A 20,357-nucleotide genomic window follows, 5' to 3' on the forward strand; every position below is an offset into this window, starting at 1 on the left:
TCACCCCTAACCATGCTGACTCTGCCAAGGGCATGTGGCTTGTTTTGACTGCAGATCCTGAGAGAGAGAGAGAGAAAGTCATGAGGAATAAAAGAGGAATTCTGCAGGTGTGTCCTGCAGACAGGAGTGTAACAGCGCCCTTCTAAAGATGGGTAGGTTGGAATTAAAATCTCAGGTAAGGGTATTACAACTGAAGAACTAAGATGGCTTTCATAAGGCTTATACGTGATAACGCTGAGATTAAACCTCCATCTCCCGACTTCTCTTTCTCTCTCTGCTTCCTGGACGTCACTCACATCACGCTTGGACAATACCATTCTGAGTCTGAGTTTTATACATATCTAGAGAAGAATGCCATCTCCTAAGTGTCTGACACAGTAAGTACTCCTTTAAAGGAATGGCTTATAACGTATGCACATACATATGATGGTGCATATTGATAGTCAGTGAGCAAGTTAATCAGAAAAATAAGGAAATTATATTTTGGGAAGGGGGACCAAAGTCACTGAATTTGAGATAAGCATTATGAATAGTTAATAATCAGAGACAAATCTATAAAAGTTTAATTAAATATTAAATTAATAGCATATTTCTACCTTTCTTGTATATATCACCTTCTTTATAAATAATGTTTTTGACTAGTTTCCTTGATGGCCTGTTGCAAATGCATACATATCTTATGGGAATTTAAATACACATACAAGATTGAGCAGTACATAACCAAATTTCATGTTTTAATCAGACAATAAGATAATTATTATAGTCACAAAATATCCTGTACACTCTGCTTTGAGTGAGGAAGTACTTGAACAAAGGCATAGTGTAAGAAATCACTGAGAATTTAGTTACAAGATATATTTTACCTGAAATTCAAAGCTGTGTAAATCCACAATTTTCTCATACTTAAAAGTACAGAGGAAAGGAAAAGTGGATAAAGACAGAAAAGAAAGTATTAAACCTATTTTAGACATGGAAAAAATATCAAGAGGTGAAAACAGCTATTTTCCCATTTGAAAGGGAAGGATGGGCATAAGAAAAAGGGTGGAAGGATCATAAGTTTGGCAAGATGATAAACTGTAACATCATTTATCAGCTGAATTATGTCCATTTCCTTAGCAGTAAAATGAATTTAATAGTATCTACTGGTTGGTTCTATTATGAGAAATAAGTCAGAAAAAATTCATTTATTCATGCAAAGGATGCCTGGGACATTAACTACAGTTCAAATTAATCCTGCCCCAGTATTCTTCCAAGTTAATGCCTTGTCATTCTATATATGCCTTCAGAAAATTCTAAAACTCCCCAAATTCCATCTCCTACTTTGAAACAAACTTGTCACAAGGCGAGTCAGACAAGTTTTAAATTGTGTATCACTGGTGTAATTATGGTGATAGAAGCATTTCATTTAGGAATGTTTTGAAAATTCTTAAGTACTATGTCAATTTAGCATACATACTTATAGAAATGACCTGTTCTTTTAACCCAAGCATAAAAGTAAGATTTTTAATTCCTAGATTATTAGATGTTTTTTGTTTTGCTTAAACTACATTTAATCTTCTTTTAAAGCATAATCAATAATTTTGGGTTTGTAATTGAACTACCGACCTCTCCACTAATTAAATAATAGCACCAAAGTGTTCAAAGGGGAACAACTAATTGTTACATATTTTAAATGCCATGAGTGACATCAAAAGGGAACTCTGCTATAATATCAAGTAACAAAAACTGGGTGATTCCATATGAATTTTAGGATTATTTGTTCTAGTTCTGTGAAAAATATCATGGGTAACTTGATAAGGATAACATTAAGTCTGCAATTGCTTTGGGAAGTACAGCCATATTAACAATATTCTGCCAATTCCAGGAGCATGGGATGTCTTACCATTTTGTTGACTCATTTTCAGTTTCCTTTACTAATGTTTTATACTTCTCAGCATGTAAGTCTTTCACATCCTTAGTCAGGTTTATTTCTGACTCTTGTGCATTCTGCAGTTTTTCTGGATGTAATGTCCTGAAAATATCAATTATGTTTAATTGTTCTATTGTATCATTTAGGGTCTCTGTTGCCTTGTTGCTTTGCTGTCTAGACAGAAGATCTGTCCATTGATGTGAGTGTGGTGTCAAAGTCTCTACTATTATTGTATTCCTGTAAATTTCTCCCTTTATGTATTTGGGTGCTCCAGTATTAGATGCATCTATGTTGATGAGTGTACACTCCTCTTCTTGCATTGATCCTTTCATCATTGTATGGTCTCCTTCTCTAACTTTCTCTATGTCCTTGGTTTTGAAGCCTGCTTATCTGGCTCCAAGTATTGGAGTCCCCGCTGTCTTGTCATTGTTGTTTGCAGGAACTGTCTTTCTCTGTCCCTCCTCTCACTTCCAATCTGCGTGTCTCCCTTGCACTGAGGTGGGTCTCTTGTAGACTCTTTGTCTTTTAATCCAATTTGCTGCTTTTTTTTAGTTGGGGGACAGCTGATTAACAGTGCTGTGTTTCAGGTACACAGCAGAGTAGTTCAGTTATACATACACACATGTCTATTTCAAATTTTCCTAGCTGGCTTATTAAAGAGTCCTGAGCGGAGTTCCATGTGCTATACAGTAGGTCCTTGTTGGTTATCTGTTCTAAATACAGCAGTGTGTATGTGTTAGTCCAAACCCGCTCTCTCTCTCTCCCTCCCACCCTTCCTCCCGGGTTAGGATAAGTTCATCCTCTTTGTGAATCTGTTTCTGTTTTGTAAATAAGTTCCATTTGTATCATGTTTTAAGATCTGCATGTAAGCAATATCATATGATATTTGTCTTTCTCTCTGACTTACTTCGCTTGGTAGAATGTCCAGGTCCATCCATGTTGCTGCAGATGGGGTTATTTCATTCATTTTTACAACTGTAGACTTTGGCCATCTGACTGGTGTGTAGTTTTGATATGCATTTCTCTAATTATTCTTAGTGAAGTTGAGCATCTTCTCATATGGCACATCTCTCTCATTGAGGCACAGTCTACTTGGAGAAGGTGTGGAGAAAAAGGAACCCTCCTACACTGTTGGTGGGAATATAAATTTGTACAGCCACTATGGAGAACAGAATGGAGGTTCCTTAAAAAACTAAAGATAAAGCTACCATAAAACCCAGAAATCCCACTACCGGGCAGATACCCTGAGAAAACCATAATTCAAAGACACATGCACCTCCACTGTTCACTGCAGTGCTATTTTCAATAACTGGGACGTGGAAACAACAGAAATGCCCATCAACAGATGAATGCATAAGAAAATGCGGTGCATTTATACAATGAAATATCACTCAGCCTTAAAAAATAATAAATGCCACTTGCAGCAACATGGATAGACCTAGAGATTATCATACCAACTAGAAGTAAGGCAGAGAAAGCAGATTTCATATGCTGTCACTTACACATGAAATCTAAAAATACTGATCAACTGGGAAACTGCCTGGCGGTCTGCTGGCTTGGACTTCCACTTTTACTGCCGAGGGCCTGAGTTCAACCCCTAGTTGAATCCCTAAGATGCTGAAAGTTGTATGGCTTGTGCCAAAAAAATGATACAAAATAACTTATTTACAAAACAGAAATAGTCCTAGACCTTGAAAAGAAACTTCTGGTTACCAAAGGGGGAAGGTTATGGGTAAGGATAAGTTAGGAGTTGGATATTAAGATATATCCACAGTGATGTATACAAAATACATAATCAACAAAGGTCTACTGTATAGTACAGGTAACTCGGTAGCCTGTAATAATCTATATGGGAAAAGAACCTGAAAAAGAATATATATATATAGCTAAATCACATTGCTATACACCTGAAGCTAACATAAAATTGTAAATCAACTCTATTCTAATACAAAATAAAAATTAAGACAAAATAACAACATGCAGAGAGAACCAAGTATTGCAAATGCACTCTACCCCAGGCCAACCCAGCATCCATCTGTGGTCACATGGTTGACCACACAGGTCTAGGGGTAGAACTACCTCAGAGTAACCACAAAACTGTCAGAGGTAATAAACAGCAGTTACTTTTAAATACTCTGTTTTGGGTGGTATGTTATGCAGCCGTAGGTAACCATTAATGTGCCCTTGACAATGTTGAGAAGAACCAAAATTATACAGTTAAGAACAAATGTAGTGTCGTTTTTCCAGAATTTTTATCCACAGGTGAGTGTTTAAGACTTTGTTTTATTAAAATGTACAAAGGTGACTCCACAGCCGGACTGTACCCAGGAGGTTTGTCCTCTATCTCTGCGTGTGTGTGTACATGCATGCAATGCAAAGTTTTCTACAGAAGTGTCAGAAGAGAGTTTTAAGTAAGTACAACCATTTTCTTAGGTTCTTATCCCTGGAAAAATTGTAATATCCTCAATTTAACTAAACAGTATTTCAGAGAACCAAAGGTTTGAAAGTATATTTTAAAACAACTCATGAGACCCAGCCTAAAGTGGTTGGCTCAGAATTTTAATGTCTTTTGTATGTGCTCTAAGACTGTAGAGTTTGCAGCTTGTGAGAATTTTGCTAAGGAGAATTTACCTTGCAGGGTTTAGAATAGGAAGCCCTTAACTGTTCTCACCGAGAGAATTTCAAATGCTAAAGTCAAAATTTTTACTTAATTTATCAGTTAACTAGTAAAGAGGAAGGTCTCCAGGGAGGCGCTGACTACTAACATTTAGGTTCCACAGAAAGCATAACACCGAGTTCTAGAGCACCTGGCAGCATGGAGTTCACCTTACCCTGAGCTGAGCTGCCGCGGCCGCCTCCGCCCCGTGCGTGGAGGACAGCCTTCAGCACAGACCTGGCCCGACTCCTGCTGACTTGTCAGCCTGAATACACACAAACTACAGACTTCTGGGACGAGCTCCACTTGGTGAGTTTTTATAGTTTCTAAGCAATAACTTAATTAGTTTAAACAATAACTAGTGACTGATCTAAAAGATATTAGCAATACTGGTTGCAGTTTGGGGGTAACCTGCACTTGGATGAAGTCAGGAAACCCCAATGATTTGTTAGCCCTGGCGGTTTGGGCTGTTGGAGAGTTGTAGGGCTTTGGCTCCAGCTGTGTCCCATCTGAACATGGCATTTAATTCTGAAAAGGATCAAACTCGGTGCTTGTTCTTCTCTTTGTCTGCTTTCCTTTGTATGCAAAAGAACTGACTGTGACCAAACTGGAAGTTAAGCTAGTTCTGTTTTACTCAGGTCTAACATAGTAATTCCTCAGGTGTAACTTAAATGATATATTTAGATGTAAGTGCAAATAAGTATATTATTGACCATATAACTATGCAGTGTTAACAATGGAAGAGAAACATGGCAGAGAATTCCAAAATATAATGATTCAAAAGATCTTTATATTTTGCAGTGTAAATTTCTATCTTCAGATTCAATTGGATGCAGCAAAATTAACTTCAGTGGGAATGAAAGAGCAGATCCCCAGATGTTACGGTTCAGGGATGGACAGCACAGCTAAGGGAGCAAGGCTTGTTTGGAGGTTGACAGTGACCTTCCTCAAGGAAGGAAAATAAACTGGTATGAGGAAATGAGTTAGGGAACGGGGAAGTACAGTGAATTACTGCCTGTGTCCCCCAGAAAGTTTGTCCTGTTAACCCAGTGGTGGTGGTCTTGAATTCTGAGGTTATGGTTTATTTTCCAGGAGGTGATAAAGTAAAAGAACTCCTTGCTTTGCATGTTACGTAATTTGGACTCTGTTATGTTATTTTGGGGTGCCCTTGTAACAACTCCCAATACTTAGCAAACTTGTTAAAATATATTTTTGCTTCCTTGAACATTCTTACTACATATTTTTTTTTACTTCAGAAGAATGACTTCTTTAGAACTGTTTCAGAGCCAGTGATATGTGCTTTAAAGTCCTGGGTGTTCATTGGAAGGACTGATGCTGAAGCTGACTCCAGTACTTTGACCACCTCATGCAAAGAGCTGACTCATTGGAGAAGACCCTGATGCTGGGAGGGATTGGGGGTAGGAGGAGAAAGGGACGATAGAGGATGAGATGGCTGGATGGCATCACTGACTCAATGGACATGGGTTTGGGTAAACTCTGGGAGTTGGTGATGGACAGGGAGGCCTGCGTGCTGCGATTCATGGGGTCGCAAGGAGTCGGACACGACTGAGCAGCTGAACTGAAATATAATCATATTTTGAATTCAAATAAATTTCTGTGCTGATAAATTTTTTTTGGTCTTACTGAAATGACACAGGAACAGGAGTTCAGATTCAACAGCTATCGTATCAGGCTTCGTATGTGGCCTTCTCTAGCCTGGCTCATGTCGGGAACCACAGTCTCTGGGCCCTGCTCCGTCCTGTGAACCTGCACACAGGGAGACTAGTGTCTGGACCGTGCTCAGAACACCCAGCTGTCAAGCATTGTAGGTACTGCAGTTGCTGCAACTGACAGCTGACAGAAGACGGTTGGTTCCTGGACCCTCAGAGCACCGTGTCATGCATTTTTAGACAATGCCCTGATGCAAGGCTTCCAGACAACTAAGTACTCTACCGTATTTTCATCCCTGTAATGTTCTGGACATTTTGTTCCTAATACAGCCCATGTTGTTCATCAGCGGTCACCCCTAGGCCCTGCCATCCTCTGCCCTTTCGCTTCTCCTGTGTCTTCTGATGCTGCCTGTTTCAGCATTCTCTCCTATAGCTTCCAGTTTTTTATAAGTGTATATGCTCACCTTCCAGCTCCGCTGATATGTGTCTCATATATATGATGGAGGCTTTTTCTCTTCTGTCTCACAAACCTCTAGTGTCAGTAATGGGGTTGGTGCCAAGGGATACAAGGTTGGCCTAACATTCAGATCTCAAGGAAATTCACAATATTAACAAAGTAAAAAAACTGATGTCATCTCAGTAGACACAGAAAAAACACGTTTGACAAAACGATATCTGATAAAATTCTTGGCAAATTAGAAGCAGGAGACTTTTTCAACCTGAGATAGATCGTGAGCAAAACTCAATAGCAAGCGTCATACTTCATGGTGAATGAATACTTTCTCCCCTGAGATTAGCAAGAAAATAGAATGTCTAAAGACTTCGAGTCAACACTGTATTGAAAGTTCTAGTCACTATTATTCTTGGACAACATGGTCATTAACACAGAAAATGTGATAGAATCTACAAAAAAACAACTCACAAATGCACTTAGTAAGGTTGTAGGATACAAGATCATTATACAAATATCAATTCTTTTTCCATACATTGGATAATGAGAAACTGAAAATCATTTAAAACAGTATCAAAAATATAAAGTACTTTGGGACAAACCTAATAAAAGATGTGCAAGATCAGAAAACTATAAATCATTGCCAGAGCAATCTTAAATATCCAAATAATGAAGAAATATGCTTTGTTCATAGGCTGAAAGACTCAATATTGCTAAAATGGCAATTCTTCCTAGATAGGTCTATAGCTTCAACACAATCCAGGCCAAAATTTCTTGAGTGTTTTTTTAAAGAAATCAATATGGTGATTCTAAAATTCATATAGGAATGCAAATGATGAGAATAGTTGAAATAATTTTTAGAAAGTTAAAGACATGGAAGCCTTATCCTACCTAGTTTCAAGCTATATTGGTTAATAATTGAGTTTGACACAAGTATTAAATAGATGGACAAAGTCCACATATTCAGGGACAGTTGCTCCAATGAAGGTGTAAAGGAAATTCAGTGGAGAGAGGGTTGTCTTTTCACCAAATAGTGCTAGAACAATTAGATGCCCAGGGAGACTCATGGGAGCAGGGGCATAGATGCAGACCATGCCAGATCTGCTGTGCTGATGACAAGGGCCATGAACAGCACTGCCATCTCCATTCTGATCTTGAGAAATGGTGAGCAACTCCTGGAAAACTTAAGAACAAAGAACAACACAAAGCAAGCCACCATGCCTTGTATGGTAGCTATGTTCCCAGAAGACTCAACACATATTAGAACTATGCAGGATGATTTGTATTACATATAAGGAAAATTAGGCTCAGAAAATTAGAACAGAGGCTGGTCCATAGTGTATGTTCAATAGTTACTGAATGAACTAATAGACTGCTTTCTATACTCTTTCCATTTTTAATTTTAAACTTTCTCAAAGACTGAAAGGAAAAAGTGCAGTGCTTCAAATCTCACTTATTCAAGCATATATTTTGCTCTGGGAAATTCACTAAATAGTCCAGACTCTCCAGACTTCTCTCTCCTATAACATATCAGCTGAAGGAGAAATTGCTGATCCTGAGCCGCAGCTCTGCGCTCATCTCCCTGCAGGAAGACTCTGCAGGGGCCAGTATTTCTCTCATTTCCAAATAACAGGATACCTTCTTAAAACTAAGATGCAGAGTCTTACTAAATTTGGCATGTTGGTTTTCATTGTAATTAATCTACTCACCAGTTGTCCAGTGTTTGTCCTCAGCCTCTTCCTGCTACAAGCCCATGGTCAGTTACAATTTGTCCCACTGCCTATTGCAGGGAGTTGGAATCAATAACCAAACACAGTGTGGCTGAAATAAAATTTCCCCTAGATTGCAAGTGCATCAACTTGCATATCAACTCTGATGATTCCGATTCTTATTTCCCATCCTGAAAAAACTTGGAGAACTATTTTCACTGTTCCTTTGCTATTTTAGTGCAACAACCAGATTCAGTCTAACAAAATCAAAAGTCCTGAGAAATAAGTTTTATAATTGAGAAGTACATTTGTAACATCTTAAGGGGGCCTCTCAGGTGTCTCAGTTGTAGAGAATCTGCCAAGCAGGAGATGCAGGTTCAATCCCTGGGTCAGGAAAATCCCTTGGAGAAGGGAACAGCAACCCACTCCAGCATTCTTGTCTGGAGAAATCCTTGGACAGAGCAGCCTGGTGGGCTACAGTTCATGGGGTCAAAAGAGTCGGACACGACTGAGTAACTAAACAACAAAGGGGGGCAACTGCTAATTCTGAAAATAGCACAATCACCAAGCAAGACACAACGGTTCCCCAGAGCATGCACTCATCCATGCCTAGGCTGTGGGTGGTGTTGGAGGGCTCTGGTTATACATGTTGGCAACAGTAAACATCTATGGGGCTGCAAAGTGTAGCATCTTTTTTATAAATCTTCCATTTTCCAACAAGGATTTAGGTGGCTTAGAGAGGATTTTATCTGTGGAAATGTTTGATGGAAGTTAGTTAAGAGTATTAAGTGACTGAAAACCTCAAAAAGCCTGAGATGGACAGTAATTCTCCAGGCAACATCTGCTGGATAATGTGGGATTTTCTTGTTTTAAAAAGTTGAAAATAAAAAGATTCTATTCTAAGAGGCTTCACTTCACATCAGGGAATAAACTCACAGTATTCTCCCCCATACATCAGTTTTTAATTTTCACTGATGTTTTTGCCCAACAATTGTCAGTTTCTTCCAACAAAAAGGCAATCTATGTGTTTGTGATTCTGGTGGGTACAGGATTCAGCATTTACATGTAAATAGGTTTCAGCTAGTAGATCCTTGCATTTTATATACTACTGAAGAGAACAGAACTTAATTAGGTCTCCCTTCTGCATGCTTTACTAAATCACTGTTTTTGCCAGTTGCTTATATGTCGTTAGTTCTACCACCTTCGCTGTTTCTTTGCAGCCCGTAGTAAGACTCGTTCTTTAAGCTTGGATGAGGCACAGCAAGTGGGGCATGTTGGTCAACACTCTGGACAAAACAGGTGGGGAAGCAAAGAAGTGTGTGACGTAGCCACGTAGAAATTTGGATCACTCTAATTAATCATGTTTCGGAGATGACAAAAAATGACAATAACTGATGTGACCCTTTGAGAAACAATCTGGAACCTCAGTGCCCAGGGAAATCTCACTCGTTTTTGCGCAGCTACTACTGAGTAACATATGTTATGGCTTGCTCCTCAGTGGGGCACTTGGGAGAGTCTCTGGGACAAATCCCACACTATGAGACATTCCCCAAGTCATTCCTTTTTCTCTGGCTTCTCACCACGCAGTGTTGTGTCCCCAAATAAAAGATGAGAGTGCCGATGCAGTGCCTTTTGCCAATGTATATAGTCTTCATAGGTCAGGTTGATCTCTAGGAGGTTTATTTGTAGGTTGAAATGTCTAAACTAGTTGCCTGTCTTGTTAAAATTTGATGGCATATGTATCTCCTTCACTGGCTCTGCTGCCTACATGTAGCCTCAGGGGCTTCCCAGGTGGTGCTAGTGGTAAAGAACCTGCCTACCAGTGCAGGAGACGAAAGACATGTGGGTTTGATCCCCCGATGGAAAAGATCCCCTGGAGGAGAGCCTAGCAACCTGCTCCAGTACTCTTGCCTGGAGAATCCCATGGACAGCAGAGCCTGGGGGACCACAGTCCAGAAAGTCACGAAGAGTCGGACATGACTGAAGTTACTTAGCATGTGTGCACACTCAGTGTAAGTGGCCTCCCCTCAAATGACGATGCAAGCTATTGGCTGGGCATTTCGCTTCCTACAAAATGTGGGAGTGTGTACACAGACAGTACCCCTCCAAGCTGTTTACCTCAGTAAGGCAGAGGTCCCCGTGGAACGCAGCACAAGAGCTCCAGACAAACCTAAGAAACAGGATTCACTGGTGTTGCAAGAAAATACTCAATTTCTCTTGGCTGTTGATTCTTAACTAAAAAAGAAAAAGCCCAATTCTTTTTCAGTAGAGACTGACACTACTTACTCAGTTCATGTACCAGAAAGTTTTATCACCCAAAGTAGGTGAGGTGAGAGCTCCACATCTGGGAGAGAGTATCTTTTGGTTCTCGCTCACATTTGCTTGCAGCATATTGCCAGGCACTGTAGTTAAACAGATCGATCGATTATTATCTAGTTTTGATTACCATACTTCACAAAACAAATACATGCCTTAAAAAAGCTCTGTGAACAGGGATTAACAACAATACCAACAATCCAAGTAAAACCCAATAAGGAAACAGGAATGCTGACACCTATTGTTGCTATTATCTTTTTGTCAACTATATCACAAAAACAGTGATTATCTAATCAGATCCACTGGTATGAAGGCCACAGTGATTTGAAATTATCAAAGAAGAACTATCTGAAATAAAGACTTCTATGCACTATCTTTAACTACAGTTAATAAATTAAAGCTTATATACTCTTTCAAATTTAACTCCCCTTTAAGATTCATCGTTTTATATGTTTTATAATGTATATAGTAGGAAATGTGTTTTGTGAATGAAGGAAAATTTATGAGTATACATATGAAAAATATTTAAGAGGCTGAGGGCACATTCAATATAAACTTCATATTCAAAAGAAGTGAATTGTAGCCAAGTATGAAAAACTGGTGAGATTCTAACTACTCAAGTTGTATAGCTCTAAAGTTATATATATATATATATACACTTATATATATATATTAGTAAAGATTTAAACCTCACTACAATAATTGTTTTTTCTTATTTCAAGCATCAAAGCTTAAGATACTTTATTTGGAGCCATATGAAACTAATAGACTGAAGACAAGTATTTCACTGTGGAAGGTCTTAACATTAACTCATCTAAGAGTAGAGGAAAGACTCCCATTTTCCAACAGAAATGTCATGCTATCTTCAAACCGAAATCTATAATCAAGAGAATATTAAAGCTGAGACTGTTTTAATGTGAACTTGGGTGGTGGATGTAATCTAGGAATGGAGTGGGATACATTGTAATGTGCCCACTGGACCAGACTGCACCCCAACATCAACGCAGGGAAATAACAGCGCTGTCACCTGTAAGCATCCCATAAAATGAAGGTAAGGAAAAGCTATAACCTCTACCTCCCGGGCACTATGTGTTAAAGCTCATTGTACCCTCACATTAGACATGGAAGAGGCCACTACTGTGCCCACCATACAGAGGAAGAAACTGATGTTTAAAGTCATTGATTTCACAGGCTGGTGAATGTCAACAAAATATTGGAACCATTATTAGAAATTTGATTCCATCAGAAGCAGAAGTAAATGTGAAATTCAGGGAAACGAGTATCCCTTCAATATAACAAAGAGTTCAGAAAATTTTGTCTGTCAAATATTCATATGCGGGTGCACACAGAGAATTAAGTTTTCTCTTTCTGGAGATGGATGAGGTGGATAATCTCTAAAAAGTGATTTTCTAGAGGGAGGCTCAGATAATTTTAATAGAGCTTGGGACCAGATGTTGCCTTTCACTGTCCTCACTGCATGATACCATAATTTTATCCCACAAAACCTTTTTTGAAGGTTCAAAGTTTTCTGGAGCTCAGGGGGATTATGTTTATTATTATTATATTTATCATTATAACTACTCACACCAATGTCACATATATTTTTTGTATGTGTGAAGTATGAAAGTCACTCAGTTGTGTCCAACTCTTGTGACTGTAGCTTGCCAGGTTCCTCTGTCCAAGGACTTCTCCAGGCAAGAATACGGGAGTGGGTTGCCATTCCCTTCTCCAGGGGATCTTCCCAACCCAGGATTTGAACCCAGGTCTCCCACATTGCGGGCAGATTCTTTACCATCTGAGCCACTAGGGAAGCCACATCTTTTTTAAAATAAAAATAGCTTAAGATAAAATTATAATGGATTTGCTAATTCAAAATTTAAAAGGGCATTCATTTGCTATGTACTTTTGACAAAAATTGTTCATTGTTTCCTTCTTGTTGAAGCTAAGGAACTAGTTATTGCCAAGATCAGTGCAGTTCAGTCCCTCGGTTGTATCTGAATCTTTGCGACCCCAAAGATGGCAGCACGCCGGGCCTCCCTGTCCATCACCAACTCCCGGGGTTTACTCAAATGCATGTCCGTTGAGTCGGTGATGCCACCCAACCATCTCGTTCCCTGCAGTCCCCTTCTCCTCCTGCCTTCCATCTTTCCCAGCATCAGGGTCTTTTCCAATGAGTCACTTCTTCCCATCAGGTGGCCAAAGTATTGGAGTTTCAGCTATAGCATCAGTCCTTCCAATGAATATTCAGGACTGATTTCCTTTAGGATGGACTGGTTGGATCTCCTTGCAATCCAAGGGACTCTCAAGAGTATTCTCCAACACCACAGTTCAAAAGCAGCAATTCTTCGGTGCTCAGCTTTCGTTATAGTCCAGTTCTTAACATCCATACAGGACTACTGGAAAAACCATAGCCTTGACTAGAAGGATCTTTGTTAACAAAGTAATGTCTCTGCTTTTTAATATGCTGTCTAGGTTGGTCATAACTTTCCTTCCAAGGAGCAAGCATCTTTTAAATTCATGGCCGCAGTCACCATCTGCAGGGATTTTGGAGACCCCAAAGATAAAGTCTGTCACTGTTTCCCCATCTATTTGCCATGAGGTGATGGGACCAGATGCCGTGATCTTAGTTTTCTGAATGTTGAGCTTTAAGCCAGCTTTTTCACTCTCCTCTTTCACTTTCATCAAGAGGCTCTTTAGTTCTTCTTCACTTTCTGCCATAAGGGTGGTGGCATCTGCATATCTGGGGTTATTGATATTTCTCCTGGCAATCTTGATTCCAGCTTGTCCTTCATACAGCCCAGCGTTTCTCATGATGTACTCTGCATATAAGTTAAATAAGCAGGGTGACAATATACAGCCTTGACGTACTCCTTTTCCTATTTCAAACCAGTCTGTTGTTCCATGTCCAGTTCCAACTGTTTCTTCCTGACCTGCATACAGATTTCACAGGAGGCAGGTCAGGTGGCTTGGTATTCCCATCTCCTTAAGAATTTTCCATAGTTTGTTATGATCCACACAGTCAAGGCTTTGGCGTAGTCGATAAAGCAGAAGTAGATGTTTTTCTGGAACTCTCTTGCTTTTTTGGTGATCCAACGGATGTGGGCAATTCGATCTCTGGTTCCTCTGCCTTTTCTAAATCCAGCTTGAACATCTGGAAGTTCACGGTTCACTCACTGTTGAAGCCTAGCTTGGGGAATTTTGAGCATTACTAGTGTGTGAGATGAGTGCAATTGTGCAGTAGTTTGAGCATTCTTTGGCATTGCCTTTCTTTAGGATTGGAATGAAAACTGATCTTTTCCAGTCCTGTGGCCATTGCTGAGTTTCCAAATTTGCTTGGATATTGAGTGCAGCACTTTCACAGCATCATCTTTTAGGATTTGAAATAGCTCAACTGAAATCCCATAACCTCCACTAGCTTTGTTTGTAGTGATGCTTCCTAAGGCCCACTTGACTTCACATTCCAGGATGTCTGGCTCAAGGGGAGTGATCATATCATCGTGATTATCTGGGTCATGAAGATCTTTTTTGTATAATTCTTCTGTGTATTCTTGCCACCTCTTCTTAATATCTTCTGCTTCTGTTACATCCATATCATTTCTGTCCTTTATTGTGCCCATCTTTGCATGAAATGTTCCCTTGATATCTCTAATTTTCTGGAAGAGACCTCTAGTCTTTCCCATTCTATTGTTTTCCTCTATTTCTTTGCATTGATCACTGAGGAAGGCTTTCTTATCTCCCCTTGCTATTCTTTGGAACTCTGCATTCAGATGGGAATATCTTTCCTTTTCTCCTTTGCTTTTTGCTTCTCTTCTTTTCACAGCTATTTGTAAGGCCTCCTCAGACAACTGTTTTGCCTTTTTGCATTTCTTTTTCATGGGGATGGTCTTAATCCCTGTCTCCTGTACAATGTCATGAACCTCCAGCCATAGTTGTTCAGGCACTCTGACTATCAGATCTAATCCCTTGAATCTTTCTCATTTCCACTGTATAATCGAAAGGGATTTGATTTGTTATTCCTGAATGATCTAGTGGTTTTCCCCACTTTCTTCAATTTAAGTCTGAATTTGGCAATAAGGAGTCCATGATCTGAGCCACAGTCAGCTCCCAGTCTTGTTTTTTGCTGACTGTATAGAGCTTCTCCATCTTTGGCTGCAAAGAATATAATCCATCTCATTTTGGTATTGACCATCGGGTGATGTCCACGTGTAGAGTCTTCTCTTGTGTTGGAGGAGGGTTTTGCTATGACCAGTGCATTCTCTTGGCAAAACTCTATTAGCCTTTGCCCTGCTTCATTCTGTACTCCAAGGCCAAATTTGCCTGTTACTCCAGGTATTTCTTGACTTCATCCTTTTGCATTCCAGTTCCCTATAATGAAAGGGCATCTTTTTTGGATGTTAATTCTAGAAGGTCTTGTAGGTCTTCATAGAACTGTTTAAATTCAGCTTCTTCAGCATTACTGGTCAGGGCATAGACTTGGATTACAGTGGTATTGAATGGTTTGCCTTGGAAACTAACAGAAATCATTCTGTCGGTTTTGAGACGGCATCCAAGTATTGCATTTCAGACTCTTTTGTTGACCATGATGGCTACTCCATTTCTTCTAAGGGATTCCTGCCCACAGTAGTATATATAATGGTCATCTGAGTTAAATTCACCCATTCCAGTACATCTTAGTTTGCTGATTCCTAGAATGTTGACGTTCACTCTTGCCATCTCCTGTTTGCCACTTCCAATTTGCCTTGATTCATGGACCTAACATTCCAGGTTCCTATGCAATATTGCTCTTTACAGCATTGGACTTTACTTCCATCACTGGTCACATCCACAACTGGGTATTGTTTTTGCTTTGGGTCCATCTCTTCAATCTTTTTCAAGTTAGTTCTCCACTGATCTCCAGTTGCATATTCGGCACTCCAACCTGGGGAATTCATCTCTCAGTGTTCTGTCTTTTGCCTTTTCATACTGTTAATCGGATTCTCAAGGGAAGAATACTGAAGTGGTTTGCCATTCCCTTCTCCAGTGGACCACATTCTGTCAGACCTCTCCACCATGATCCGTCCGTCTTGTGTGGCCCCACACCCGGCATGGGGTTTCATTGAGTTAGACAAGGCTGTGGTCCATGTGTTCAGATTGGTTAGTTTTCCGTGATTGTGGTTTTCAGTCTGTCTGCCCTCTAATGGAGAAAGATAAGAGGCTTATGGAATCTTCCTGATGGGAAAGAGTGACTGAGGGGGAAAGTTGTTCTGATGGGTGGGGCCATGCTCAGTAAATCTTTAATCTCATTTTCTGTTGATGGGCGTGGCTGTGTTCCCTCCCTGTTATTTACCTGGGGCCAAACTATGGTGGAGATAATGAAGATAATGGCGGCCTCCTTCCAAAGGTCCCATATAGGCATTGCTACACTCATTGCCCCCCAACCCTGCAGCAGGCCATCACCAACCCACACCTCTGCCGGAGACTCCTGGACACTCACGGGCAAGTCTGGGTCAGTCTCCTGTGGTGTCGTTACTCCTTTCTCCTGGGTCCTGGTGCACATAAGCTTTTTTTGTGTCCTCCAAGAGTCTGTTTCCCCGTCCTGTGTAAGTTCTGGCAGCTCTATGGTGGAGTTAATGGCGACCTCCTCCAAGAGGGCTTATGCCACACCCAGGTCTACTGCACCCAGAGCCCCTGCCCTTCCGGCAGTCCACTGCTGACCCGTACCTCCACAGGAGACACTCAGACACAGTTCTGGCTCAGGCTCTGGGCGGTCTCTGGGTCCTGGTGCGCACAAGGTTTTCTTGAGCCCTCTGAGTGTCTCTGGCGGGGATGGGGTTTGATTCTAAATGCAGTTTCGCCCCTCCCACCATCTTGCGGGGGCTTCTCCTTTGCCCTTGGATGCGGGGTATCTCCTGAACGTTGTTCCAGCGCCGTGCAGCTGCTGTTCCAGCGCCTACTGTCTTGCTGGGGCTTCTCTGTCCTTGGACGATGAAGTACGCCTAGTGAAGGTAAGGACGTTTTGTAAAGGACTGAGTGTGATTCTGCGTTCTGTGTTTATAAATAACGCTAAAAACGAAGGCAGTTTTTGTTCAAGTGACAACAATGCAATTGTCATATTAAAAATTATAAGATTTTATATATACATTTATACATATATATAACAGTAAAATCTTATTACACATGCAAGAATGTAAATAGATAATATATATATGCATTCAAACATATAACACATATGTCTTTATATAATCATAAGGAATAAAAACTGTCAAATATTTTGAAGGGTCTAAAATTTTACCCTACTTATAAGGTAATAAACTAACCTACAAGTCTTACCTGATGGCTCAGTAAGTACAGAATCTGCCTGCAAGGTAGAAGACATAGGAGACAAGGGTTTGATCCCTGGGGTGGAAAGATCCCCTGGAGGAGGATGTGGCAATCCACCCGTATTCTTGCCTGGAGAGTCCCATGGACAGAGGAGCCTGGTGAGCTACAGTCCATGGGGTCGCACAGAGTTGGACACGACTGAATGATGAGGACACACATACACACCAGTCTTCATGGATGCTGGCAGAAGAGCCAAGACTCCTGGGTCAGAAACAAAAGACAGTTTATTACTCACAGCAATAACAACAGCCAAAGTATCATAATTTTTGCACCAAATCCTCGTTTCCAAGTTATACAGACAGTGTGAAGAAGGCCAGGTGATACCTTCTGCCTGTGCACTAAGCTGTGTAAGGGAAGATGAACCCTGAGTTCAGGGAAACCACATCTTCTGTAACAGGCAATTCCACTGTTTTACTATACTGGATAGAAATCAAACGTGCCCTTTCCTTGGGAGGGAGCACAGTTTCTGCCTTCCAAGGCTGTTTGCTACACTCATATCCTTGAAAAGATAGTCCAGAACAAAGGGAATCAATGCCTCTGTTCATAAGACATGTGGAAATCAGGATATGCATGGAGAATTTTCTGCCAACACCACCAGAAATATTTATTGTCAGCATTTGGTTTGAGAAAGGGCACATGGCACACTGCTTGTGAAAATCATCTGGCCTTTGATCCTGTTACGGCCAAACAGAACATTAGGAAGACAAGGCAAGCGCATGGACTTCGGCACTCTGCGTTTCCTGGAAAGCACGTGTTTCCTGTTCAGGGGTCACTGGGCACTGGAGGGCGTCGCAGCTGGACTTAGGTCTGCATCACTTGCCGCCAGTCTGCCTCCCGATCCCCTGGAGAAGGCTGAGTAATGGAGCGTTCAGTACCAACAATCTGTCTATCACAAGGGTTTAATCTCCTTAAGCCCTACAGGGATCTGGGTGAGCATCAAAATAAGCACAGCAAATGTGATTTCCACTGACTCTGCAGGCAAAACAGGCTAACGCGCCAGTGTGAGCATATGAGGCTCGGGAGTGTTTGTCTTATAAATGGCATGTTAAGAGATCTTCCTCTAAGGCAGAAGCATGGGAAAGTCAGTGCCAGACTCCCCATCAGGCTGCCATGCGCTCCCTCGCACCAGCAAACGGGGACTAAATGGAAACAGTCACAAGCCCACATTCAATGAGTGTATCCAGGAATTTACAGAGCTCTAGGATCAAAGTATTTTCAGTTTTGGCTTAGACTGTAGTCTTGTGAGATCTTTTAAAATATTCGTTTATCTGAGTTACATATTATGGGTGCTGGTTAGGTGCTCCAGGGCATAATTACTTTTTTCAGTTCTTTTGGCCTCTGAATATGTCCTGGAGTCCAGAAGAGGGAGCATACGTTCTAAACTGTCTAGAACCCTGACTACACAAGTAACTTTATGAACCTCAGTTTCCTCACTGTTAAGTACAAATAATTGTTTATGCATATACGAGTGTGTGAGGATTTAAAGAAAAAGTACATTTAAGACAGTATAATAAAAACAAGTGTGTATAAAAAAACTGGAGAAGGGAACGACAACCCACTCCAATATTCTTGCCTGGAGAATCCCAGGGGCAGAGGAGCCTGGCAGGCAAAGAGTGGGACGTGGCTGAGTGACTAACACTACTATACTAATAGAACAGAAGGGACTCACAGATACAGGAGCAGACTAGTGGTTGCCCTAGGGAGAGGGAAGAGGGAGTATGGGACTAAGGGGCACAGACTACTACGTTGAAAATAGATAAGCAGCAAGGATATATTGTACAGCACAGGGCAATGTAGCCATAATTTTGTAACAACTTTAAATGGAGTATAATCTATAAAACTATTGAACCAGTATGTTGTACACCTAAAACTAATATAATATTTTAAACCAACTATATACTTCAACAAAAAAGGGAAAGGAATGAGTGACAAACTTGAAGTTTGCTAAAGAACCAATTCTAGTTTTTTTCTGAAAATTGGTAAATAAAGAAGTATTCCACCAGATTTTTCTATTCAACCTCAGATAACTAAGTATCCTGAGGTTTATTTTTATAAAAGTATCCCAGCTAACAAATAACAGAAAGCATTAGAAGATCACCATTTTGCAAACGTCTAATAAAATAATGGATCTAGGTAACTGTAATCAATGGCTACTAACATCACACAAAGAGAAAAAGCAGACACTATGTGCCTCCTGTTGGAATTACAAAATACAGTCTGTGAAGTATTTTTGGCCAATTCATTGACCTAAGTCAAATTGAGGTTCTGGAGATAACTATCAGTTTATGGGAAATACAGTGCTAGAAGAATGTATAAAATATTACCATAGAGTCAGAAATCAACAAAGTCCAGAATGTGAGAAATACAACAGAACATAACTAATGACTATTTCTTTACAAATAAACTGCAAGGAAAACAAAAAGGGAGGACAAGTTTCATCTGATCTGAGAAACCCATAAAAATGTAATGTGTGGATCTTGATCTTTTTTTAAAAAATTTAAAACAAATTTACGAGATAATTAGGAATATTTAACACTGGAATTTTTATGATAGTGAAGCTATTATACATATGTATGTAGATTTAGAAACACAGTTTCAGGTATGACACATTGTCAGTACTTGAGAGAGCCTTGTGGGGTGGCCCAGTACCCAAGGCCTGCCTCTTGTCTGAGTCTGAGCCACTAATTCTGTGGAGCTGTAGCTTTTATGTCAGTGGCCAGGCCAGCCAAATACTGTTTGCCCAATTTAAACTAAGCTGGGGAAACAATGGTTGATAAAACCCACCAGACTCACTTCCTCTCCTGGAACTGTAAACTTCTCTTCCAGTGTGCGTTTATGCTGTGATCGTCTGTGCGGTGAGTTGGGGAGGAGAAGGCATTTGATAGGAGTTGCAGCAGCCCCCGAGGTAGGAATGCACATGGAGAGAAATGTGCTGAGCCCAGATCCGCGAGGAGTCCCTTAGTGTCAGCTGCACCCCCTCAGCCACAAAGATCTGTGCGTGTGTGCGTGATTAGCAAAAGAGCTTTAATGTGGATATAATTACCATATGCCCCACGGATGAAATAATGTCTCCAGCCCACATTATCTACAGATTTATGGTATAAACTAAACAGCGTTAAGCACTGTGGTTTATTTCATCAGCACGGGCCCTTTTCTTTGAGCTGAGACTCACTTCCGCCTCTTCAGTTTGTAAGCTCCTCTTGTACTGTCCTGTTCACCCTTCCACTGTAAGAATATGCCTTTGTTTGCACAATTATTGTGCTTTGTATTTTATTCTAAATCCCCA

At 40.5% G+C, this 20,357-nt stretch overlaps 1 long non-coding RNA gene across 2 annotated transcripts in view; it reads right to left on the bottom strand.

Moving 5' to 3' along the window:
* The window catches only part of LOC122422202, a 30,034-nt gene extending 13,572 nt beyond the window's left edge, over positions 1-16,462 (bottom strand). Inside the window, exons 1-2 of one of the 2 annotated variants that reach the window (XR_006263746.1) lie at positions 16,412-16,462; positions 1,883-2,011 (exon numbers count right to left, since the gene is read on the bottom strand). This is a non-coding gene — a long non-coding RNA (uncharacterized LOC122422202). Of the gene's footprint in view, positions 1-1,882; positions 2,644-16,411 lie in introns of those variants that run through there. The other variant, XR_006263745.1, reaches the window with a different exon arrangement.
* Positions 16,463-20,357: the final 3,895 nt, after the last annotated feature.

The sequence above is a fragment of the Cervus canadensis genome, chromosome 19 (assembly GCF_019320065.1).
Source record: "Cervus canadensis isolate Bull #8, Minnesota chromosome 19, ASM1932006v1, whole genome shotgun sequence".
NCBI lineage: Eukaryota > Metazoa > Chordata > Mammalia > Artiodactyla > Cervidae > Cervus > Cervus canadensis.